Source organism: Engraulis encrasicolus, chromosome 3 (assembly GCF_034702125.1).
Source record: "Engraulis encrasicolus isolate BLACKSEA-1 chromosome 3, IST_EnEncr_1.0, whole genome shotgun sequence".
NCBI classification, from domain to species: Eukaryota; Metazoa; Chordata; class Actinopteri; order Clupeiformes; family Engraulidae; genus Engraulis; species Engraulis encrasicolus.
In genome coordinates this window covers 17,831,063-17,842,313 of record NC_085859.1, presented here as the reverse complement: position 1 = coordinate 17,842,313, position 11,251 = coordinate 17,831,063, and positions in this window count along the sequence as shown.

Here is an 11,251-nt window from a genome sequence, read left to right as displayed (position 1 = left end):
TGGGAATTGAGCGGGTTTCTCTGTAGATTTATGGCCATAGAAATAATTGCAATTTGGTTTAAATGGGGCTGGATTTAATGCATCCAAGTGTTATTTTATTTTATTTTTTTAGCAATTTCTGGGTTGGAAATGATCACACACATCTGGCCAACCTGCCCACACCCACACTAACTCCCAAGTGCTTTTCCTGGGCCTGGAACAACTGACCCCTTTGTTTCCACGTTTGATGGAACTCCCCGTACCTTTAGCCCCTTCAGTCAGTGGTGTAGTCTACGTAGAATGCAGGTATACGGAGTATACCCACTTCTACATTTCAGGGATTTCAGTATACCCACTTAAAATTGATTGATCCATTGTTTTGAATAGCACAAATATATACAGTATACCCACTTCAAAAAATGCTCAAATGTACAGTATACCCACCATAAAAAAGTAGACTACACCACTGCCTTCAGTCCTTTAGACTTGAAACGCCTTTCCTCAACTATGGCTTCCTACGTACATAGGACCTTGGCAAAGCAGGGTAACAGTAAGCAATTCTTATATCACATACTAAGAACATGAAAGTACACCAAATTATATACAGTATGTGCAAGGTTACATTGTGCTTAAGGATACAGGTACATTGAATATGGGAGAGAAATACAAAAGTGTGAGGGGAAAAAAACTGTGCTCTTTGACATTTTCTCACCATCAGAAGTGGTTCTTAAAGGTATATTGACTAATTTTAACCTTACAAAAAGAACAGTAGACTAAGAAGTACAGGAAATATGCATAAAGTAAATAAATAAATTAAAAAAACAGCTTAAGGTGTTATCAGTGACATGGTTGCATACTTCGGTTCGTTATGTTTAGATTTCTTGTGATTCTTACTTATGTTTTATTGCAAAATAATTAACCCATTTAATGGGGAGAGGAAACCCATTTAGCCTGTTATAAGGCAAATACAGTATTTTGTGAGTTTAAGAAAAACAAAAGCAGGGGCAGAGCAAATGGTTCACTGTATGGGGCCCGGGGGGAAAGACCTGTTGTTAGCCCCTATATATGTATGTCAGTGTTTATCCCAAAATTAGGTTTTGAAACAGTTCAACAAAATAGATCTGGTCACAGTGAGCCCCCCTGTAGCCTAGGGCCTTGGGTGACCGCCCCCTTGCCCCCCTGATTGCTCCTGTTATGAAAGCAAGGCTTCTGATTGGCCGTTCCTGATTGACAGGTGGGCAGGCTCGGGGGCCCAGCCCGAATTACATGGGTTAATTCATTACTAAAACCTTCAATCTCTCTGAAAGATTCTTCTAATTGGTTGGGTCTGCCTGATTGACAATTGGGTGTGTACCAAACATAATACCTCCATGGGAGCCTTCCAGCTCAGCCAAGGTTATCTGTGGTGCGGGTCCCACCCACAGTTTTGTCATGTGACATGTTTTAAAACATTTATGTCGACTGATAGCACCTTTAATGATGTGGGATGGCAAAGAGCACAGCATGAGATGGACTATCTAAACGTACTGTACTGTACCTCTGTGGCCATGCAGTGTGCTGTTCTCCTCAGCTGCATGATAGACAGTCCCCCTTCAGGAAGCCCCTCCTCATTTTAAACAAGCCACTCATACACAATAATCTATATCACTAGATTAAAACAATTCAAATTTATTTGAATGGAAAGGAAAACAAATATTACAAAAATAATACTGCACAGTTGTCAAATAGGCTTCCCCTGACATAGTTGTGTACAGTAATGTAGTAATGAACTTTGATGAATGATTTCATATTTTGCTTCTGTCATTTCTAAATGCATGTAATCACTACTGTTTTAACATATGGTTCCATGTACTTTTACAGTTTGCGTTTCTGTGCTACTTCCTAGTGGTGACAGATGATAGTTGTTGTGTGATTGTATAACCTATCATTTTATGATCATAACAGATAAGGTGATTTTAGGACATTCTAGTGCAGTCAGAAAATCTTACAATACTTGTCTCATGTCAATAACAAAGAAAAGGAAAAAAGGAAAAATAACATAACAAATGTGGAGCAACACACAATTATTCATGTAATGTGCACTTTATATAAACATTTACCTATGTTACCGATGTCAGAAAAAATGAGAGGATTCATTATATTAAATAAAGACAGATATGTAAAATACTCTAAGCCTATTAATGGCTCTAATAATCTCCTCATTGCTCTGTCAGTCACCCTTGGTCATTGATTCATACCATATTTTAAAATAAATGTATGTATCTCTAGTAACTGTTTACTTGAACTGACTTTTACAAACCGGAACTTTTAAAATAGTTACCATATGGTCCCCTACCACTACAATTATTTAGGAAATTCACAAAAATGTATTGTTTATGATCATCTGAATGATTAACTGCATAAACCGTTCTTTTTTGTTTGTTTACTAGAGTGACAGTTGATTTGGGCTGTTGTGGTCTGCCAGGCCTCTTGCCTATCCAAAACTGTTGCTGTTGGTGTGGCTGGGATTTCATGAATGTGTTTAGTTTATGCTTACTGACTTTCTTTCAAACCAATTTGAATCACAGTCTACAACTCCTCATAATGGTTGTGGTGGTGCCTATTGTGCCAATGTACTTGTACACAGCCAATGTAGCCTTTTGTCACATTCACTGAATGGCTTCTCTACTGTACCTGTCCAGCCGGTATCATAAGCGTGCCAACAACAGCAGGGCTGGGCTGGGACTGAAAAAATGCCCGGGCATTTTTTTGGCATAGACCAACCCTGAACACACACAGGCCACTGTCATACTATATCTTGACAGGCCAAATCCCCTGTCTATATTGATGACGATGGACCAATGGGCCTCCCCCTCTAAATTGTTGGCCAATCCCCAGGAAAAACAATCTCAACATCAGGACCGGCCCCTGGGGAAAGTCGGCCCACCGGGAAAATGCCATGTATGTCAGATAACCAGCCCAGCCCTGAACAACAACACCAACAAACAAACTCCTGGCTCTCTGAATGGGGAAACAAAGACAGTGACAATGACAGAGCAATATACAATACTTTTAGAACAGGCATTGTACCTCCTAACCTTCAAGAGTAGGTTGTAATTTATTAGACCATTGAGCTGAGACATCAACCTTTTGGCACATGACAATAAATAAACATTTTCTAAAATTATTAATCATTTATATCCCAATTTCCAGGCCCATAGCAGTTTAAGACTATATGTCCATCCAAGCTACCTTTAGTAATTAAAGCAGACAGCACTTGGGCCATGCAGCCAAATTTCACCAAAAACAAAACAACACAAAAATATAAACCTACCTCAAAGGACCTTGGAGTGGACTGTACTGCAGCTAGGTTATCTTACGTACTCATTGACATTAATGAATGAGAAAAATGAGTGTTCTTATACACTGAATTGGGTAATGAATCTCTCAACACATCTGCATAATGTAATGTAATAATGACCTGTAATGGATGACTGATTAGGCAGAGTCAAGGAGATGGGTTATTGCAGACACCTTGATGCCTCGAAAAGACAAACATAATTTAAAAATGGCTCTGTGATTTCTTTTGAACAGTATCGAATAGTATTATTACCCTCATACTCACTAAAACTCAAACTGATTTAGCTTTTTAAGTTCACAATGTACATTTAAAAAATACCAGAGTCAATCTCCTTTTTGATTGAAATACATTTGATTCACTTGAGGTGGGACATTTTCATGAAGAGAAGATAACAAAATTGAGGATACAAACCTATGATCTACTGTGCAGCATACGACAGCCATACAGTATAATTGGCATATAGCATAGAGTCGATTAGAATCTCTATCGATTAGAATTTCTATTAGATTCTATTTCACTGAATTTCATTTGAAAACTTGCAGCTAGCATGCACGACTTTGCAGTGATGGGCCTCCACACTGTCTAGTCTATGCTGATAGTCTATGCCATATCTTTATGCCAATGACCTTGCCCTTGACCCTTTTTTGGCTGTTTTGAAGGATTTACATAAAATCCCTCTGTCTGTGCTTTTACCACTTTTACTACTCTTGATGAAGTCAGGGGTGTTTTCCTGTAATGAAGGGACCTACCAGGCCAAGGCGTATGGGTCCACTGGCTCCAAGGGTCCAGAATACCAGAAATAGTCTATATCTACGCCAGGGATGGGCAACTGGAGGCCCAGGGGCCACATGCGGCCCACCTCCCCACTCAGTTTGGCCCATTGGTTAACAAAAAAAACAGTTTTTAACCCATACTGAATCAATCATGTAATACATATTCAGGTATACAGTAATTAAAGAAAACAATTAATGATCCTTTTGTAGATTCTCTCAAGTTTAGTTTAGTTTATTTAGTTTAGTTCAACAGGGACCATGCACAATACACATTGATTACAGAAGTAAAGAGATGGCTTGTGCCAGATTATAGCTATATAGCTAATTTCCATCTGCAGTCCCTGGACTGGACACCCAGTCAAGGGTGTGGTCATGTGGCACTCCGATGGTGGTGCTAAAAAAAAAATATTGGCCCTCCTTGTGATGAAGGTTGCCCATCCCTGATCTACTGTACGCCCTCACCTCCATCTCCAAGTGGCCTTAGATAGCAAACATGTGTTAGATAATATGGGGCTATGATTCAGGGGAAAGGAACAGCATCCTCTCTCTCCCTACAGTAGTTATAATGTTAGAGGGATCCAAAACTATTCTTTGTCCAGCTGCACTTTATTTCTTAACCCGTCCCTGGAAGCTGTGTGTCCTAACTTGATCATGTGTCATCATGTCAATATTGCAGAGGAGTAGAGTTGGGATATACAGCAATGACATTAGCTGGCAGAACTGGCTTTATGGCAGAACTGTTAATGTGCCTAGTAGTGAGCAATATGACTATTTTTTCTAAGTTGTCTCTTTGTAAAACATTAGGGCCTACACATTACATAAAGAGTAAGGCACACTGTATTATATTCTTATGCATAATGTATTACTTACTTTATACTATGTTGGTTGAATAATATGCTGGGTAATATTTGTATGGGGAAAACTGGCCAAAACTTGTTCACAAAGTCAGCATCTGAGGTCCATTAGGCACCAATTATACGCTCCTCCTCCTCCTCCCCATCCTAATGGCTGGTAAATCATTGAAGATGATGATAAAGCTCGGAAGGGGTATTATCTTAAATGTGAGAGCCACACTGGGACAAGAGTTAAGAGCCTGCCAAGTTTAATTCAAACTAACGAGAAACTGCCTTTTGTGTGATGGTAATCCTGTGGGAAATATAGCTAAGTCTAGCGCTGCTTGAGCTTTCTACTGTAAATGCACACTACTCTGAATTACTGCAATCACATTTGTCATAATGGGATACTTTTTTTGTAAAAATGTCTTTCTATTTAGGTAATTAGTCAAGGGAGCATACAGTTAGTAGTAGCTAATACAGTACTACATTTTTGGCCCAACCGTGGACTAACGGTTGGGCACTCGTGTAACATACAGCTGACCCGGGTTCGATTCGCGGCCTGGGTCCTTTGCCAGCCCTTCCCTGTCTCTTTCTTCCCACTCGCTTCCTATCACCACCTTCACTGTGCTATCATAAATTAAGTCAAAAAGACCAAAAAAAAATCTTTAAGAGTAAAGAGCCTGCCAAGTTTGATTCAAACTAAGGAGAAACTGCCTTTTGTGCGGTGGTAAACCTGTTGGGAATGTAGCCAAGTCTATCGCTATTGGGAACTTGTACTGTAAATGCACACCAATTCTGAATTACTGCAGTCACATTTGTCATAATGGGATATTTTTGTTGTTGTTGAAAAATGTCTTTCAATTTCGGTAATTAGTTAAAGGAGCATACAATTAGTAGTCATAGCACAAATTTGGGCAAACGGTAGGGCACTGGGTTACTACGCCAGCGACCTGGGTTGATTCTAGCACGGGTCATTTGCAGATCCTTCCCCCATCTCTCTCTCCCCCCACTCGTTTCCTGTCTCTCCTCCACAATCCTGTCAAAAATTAAGGCAAAAAAATTAAGTCATTTAAAAAAAAAAAAAAAGTATTTTGCTTGCTGTTAGAGCTGTTTGACTTTTCAGGCTGCATTTTATGGTCTGGTCTGTCAACCTATGTCATTTGAAATGGATGCATATAGTACCTGTACATGTAGATCTAAATTTGGGTTTGAATGGCAACTGATATGGTGGGAAAACCCCTTGAGTTTTAGTGACTGTATTTCGATGGCACTTTAGGAAATCCACTTGACCAGACGCCTGCGGTGAGTCATCCCCTTGGGGAGCATTCGGATTAAGATGACATCCGGCCAGTCAATAGACAGACAGCCGCTGTGCAGTGTTGCCAGATTGGGCGGGTGCGGTTTTTTTTTCCAGCCGTTTTGGGCCCATAGAAGTCAATGTAATTTGTTGAATTTGGGCGGAATTTAGCGCATTTTGGCGGTTTTTGAGAAGCTTTTGGGCGGGATTTGGTCAGACACATCTGGCAACACTCAGGTATTCCCCAGGTCTGCTAAATTGACTGTGTGTGTGTGTGTGTGCGTGTGCGTGTGCGTGTGTGTGTTCGCCTATGGGTGCACATGTCTTGGCTTTGGGGTTTGTCAGAGTGACATTTTCTTTTTGTGTTAATTGTTTCAAAATCCTGAATGTTTTCTTTTTGTGTTAATTGTTCCAAAATCCTGAATGTTTTCTTTTTGGGTTAATGCTATATAGTTTCAAAGTCCTGCATGTTTTCTGTCCATATGGGACTGTCCTGGTGCATTGTGGACATACAACATACAAATTCAACATACATTTACACATTTCAAATCGACTCATACACATAGACAATCAGACAAATATGTCAAAAACAAACACAAATACACGCACACACACAAACGCACACACACAGCCACACGCACACACACACACTGGCACACACACAAACGCACACACACAGCCACACGCACACACACACACTGGCACGCACACACAAAGGCAAACATACAGACAAATACAATCACTGACAGATTGAACATACATATATACACTGATCAATATCAGGAAAGCCTTAGCACATACTTACATAAATTCACTCACAGTTTGGGAAACAATATGCCAAAGCACACAGATCAACACACCACACAACAACACGGTGACTTCACTCACTACACAATACAAACCTTATGCAGCTACCTGCCGGCACACGGTGTTCACACACTTACAGTACACACCACACACACACACACGGCACAGCACAACATGAACACCACCACATCTAAGATTACAATAACAGCAATTTCTCTCTTTCCCCATAGGGTCAAATGACCTCCAAAACAAACACACACACACACACACGCACGAGCCCACACACGCACACACACACACACACACACACACACACACACACACACGCGCGCGCGCGCGCGCATACAGACAGACACACACTCACACAAACACGCACACACACACACACACACACACACACACACATACAAACACGCGCACACACACACACACACACACATTCTAAGATACAGACAGCGCACAGTCAGGGAGAGAGAGATTTTGTGTGTTATTTTTTAGCACACAGCAATGTGCTTTAAGGGGTCGCCAGTACTGTAAGACCAATAGAACTCTCCAGTGGAACTTGGAACTTCGAAGCTGTTAGCCTTAGCTGGGCTGCAAAAGCACATGTTCTTTCCTACAAAACGACTGTATCCACTAAGTTTCCACAGAGCACTCTCTGGTCTTACGGCCTACTGCATTACTATCGATTTTATCGACTAAATAAGACCCCCACTCACCAAACATCTTAGAGGTCACTTACTACGCATATAAACACAAGACGAGACACTAACTCACACAACAACACTCACAACACAGGATGGACACAACACAAACACAGTCACAACAACACTATGGCGACACAAAGACGACACAAACACAAAACACGGAGGAAATGGAACGGACACAACACACCAACAGACACAACATTTACACCAGACTAAAACGAGACTCGACAGACAGAAACAACACAGAGTAAACAACAACAACAACAGTGAAACTTATGGATCAGATGTAAACTAACCATGAATTGAAAGGCGGAATGTGAATCACTATACACACACACACACACACAAAGAAAGCGTGATTACATGGTGTGATACCACAGCACACACACACAACACACACACACAGATACACGTACAGACACAACACATGGTGGTGAAAAAACACAAATGGAATATCACTCACTAAACACAGAGCATGCAGGAGTGAAACTGAAACACTAGACACACTCGGCAAGCATGCAGGGAGAACAGTGAACTTAATTTCACACAACACAGCGTATATACTCACAGTATAGAGTGTTTATTGTGAAGAATACACGCAAACGTGTTCACAGGTTTGGTAATATTTAAAAGAACGTGAAGATCCCACAGGAAAAATAACTATGCCTTTATTTCATCGGAGTTCAAGACGTCATTTAGCTAGAGATGTTTTCATTGATATAGAGTACGTACGTACAGTAGATAGCAATATATTTTGCCTGTGGACATCTTTTTGGGTCACACCTCCAAGTAACCTAAAGCAAAATTAAAACTTACTGAACTCAAAATCACAATACAGGAAATAAAAAAAAACAACATGAAAAGGGAAAGCCGTTTAAAAAAAAGATATCGGCAAAGATATATTTATAAGAGAGAACAAAAAAAGACGGAACGAAAAAGGGTGTCCAGCCAGAAATCACCACCATGTTAGTCAGCCAGTCACAGCACAAGGGCAACACTGAACCGTCTAACAGAAAAACCACACTACACACACCACCACACACTTAGCTACAATAACAAAATAAAACAAATAAAAAATAAAAACAACAACAGCAACAAGCGTATCTAGTGACAGATACAGTGTGGCCACATAAATATATATAAATATATATAGATAGATAGGGTGAATTAAGGTAAATTGGACCATTTTTTAAAAAGTGGCCCAATTTACCTGAACTCACCCTAGATATTGATAAATAAGAAAAAAAAGTCAGGTATACGTGTTGCTGATATTTACTGTTTCATCATAGTCCCACACCAAAGTCCCCTGTCCCTCGGGTAGCTCAGAGCCAACACTACAATCCTGATGGCTTAGCCAGCGCTGGACCGCATGGGCCTGCAGGACACACAGCAGCACAGAGGAAACCCATTAGCCTACAGTACCAACCACAGACAGAGGACAGCACAGCAGAAGATATAGGATAGAGGACATGATCAGATATAGGATATAGGATATAGGGGGGTAAACAGACAGAGGACAGACAGAAGAAAAAGGGGGCCTATACTGAGATGCCGGTTCAGGAGTAAACCAGGTTAAGTTAAAGTGATACTGTCCCATTTTTTGGAAACACGCTTATTTTACACCTCCCCTTGAGTTGAATAATAGGGTTTTACTGTTCTCCTATACTTTCAACCGTTCTCTGGGTATGGCAGTGCAAATTTTATCTCCAAGCTAGCAGGTAACATTGAGTCCTATGAGACCAGCTGGCGGCTAACTGGTCTCATAGGACTCAATGTCTCATAGGACTCAAACTGCTAGCTTGGAGGTAAAATTTGCACTGCCCAGAGAACGGTTGAAAGTATAGGAGAACGGTAAAACCCTATTATTCAACTCAAGGGGAGGTGTAAAATAAGCTTATTTCCAAAAATGGGACAGTATCACTTTAAGAGGTAAATTCATGTAATAGAAGAACCTGGATTCCTTAAGAACACGAGGACTCCAGACTGGAGTTCTTAAGAACACGAGGACTCCAGGGTCTTCTATTAGGTGATTTACCTCTTAACTTAACCTGATTTACTCCTGAACCAACTTCTTAGTATAGGCCCCACAGGATAAGATAAGATAGGATAGGATAGGATAGGGGAAGGGGGAGAGAGGAGGGGGGAGGGAGGAGAGAACAGGTTGGGGGTGCAAGACAAGGTGAAAACATACACAGCAAATTTTGCAGTGTTAATTCAACACTGTTCTGAGCACACATGATCCCATTCAAGTTTACTGTACTGTAACTTTGTAATTCTACAGAATGTTGAATTAATACTCTAAATCCATATATGCTCTAAAATGGTGTGAAATTCAACTCTCTTAGTGCTGATTCAGCACCCCAAAGAGTAGAATTTATCACTACTGTAGGCCTATACTGAGTGGGACCATATATGCTCAGGACAGTGTTGTATTAACACTGCGAAATGTCCTATGTCGAAGAGGTTAGGGGGAGCTGGAGAAGAGGGAGGCTGAAAGGGAAATGGCAGACAGACAGAGAGAAACAAACAGATATAAAAAAGACCACAAACTGACAAGGCAAAACACAGGCACAAAACAGAGGAAAAGCAGAAGAATTTAAGGTTGAAATGTTTAGGGACAAACCGGGGGAGAGAAAAATTAAAAACAAAAAAAAAACATGAAGACAGAGTAAGGAACAAAAGCTGGAAGAGGAATCCTGATAGAGCTCTGTTCCCTTTCGCCCTTGAGGTCACTGTGAAGGTCAAAGTTCTGGTTAATAAGCAGTCAGTGTCCCATACAGAGCAGTAACATTCTCATTCACTCACTCACTCACCCCACACGTGAACACAGACACAAACACACACAACAAGATAGTTAGTACAAATTCGGTGACCTTGTTTTATGATGGTAAAGCGATGACTTTCTCAAAGGAGATTGTTCACAACCATTGGTCACGAATGGGTCACATCATTGACCACAACATTGGTCATAAGCAGACAGACAATTGACATTTTCTCAATACACACCTAGCCTGGGAACTCCCATACTGCCTTTAGTTCTACACAATCGTTTCGATCTGAAAGATCTCACTTGTGATTAGGTCTGGTGTTAACCAGGCAAATACACACCCATTCCCAATACATATCGTTTCCATCAATCACCCTCAACGGTACCTACTTTATATCAACTGACCACAACTGCCTGCACACAATTTTGACGTACAATGTCATTTTTCAGAACACTAACAATTTCTGGCATCGGGACACAAAAGGAAAGGTCTTCTTTTACTGTGATATCACAAGTCAACACCGTTGAGAAAATGCTGTCACGCTATAACAAATGAAAACTTGCAGATGTATCAGTATTTACTCTGTTCAGAGATTTATGTTGGTCTCCTGAGGCCCACCCCATATAATATTTTGCCCTGAGGGAGAGAGCCCAGAGCAAGAGTACAGCACTCGGAGTCAGCTGGCATCAGCAGCACAGAACACTGGAACACACACCTAAGCCCTTTCCCACATTCTAGAACACC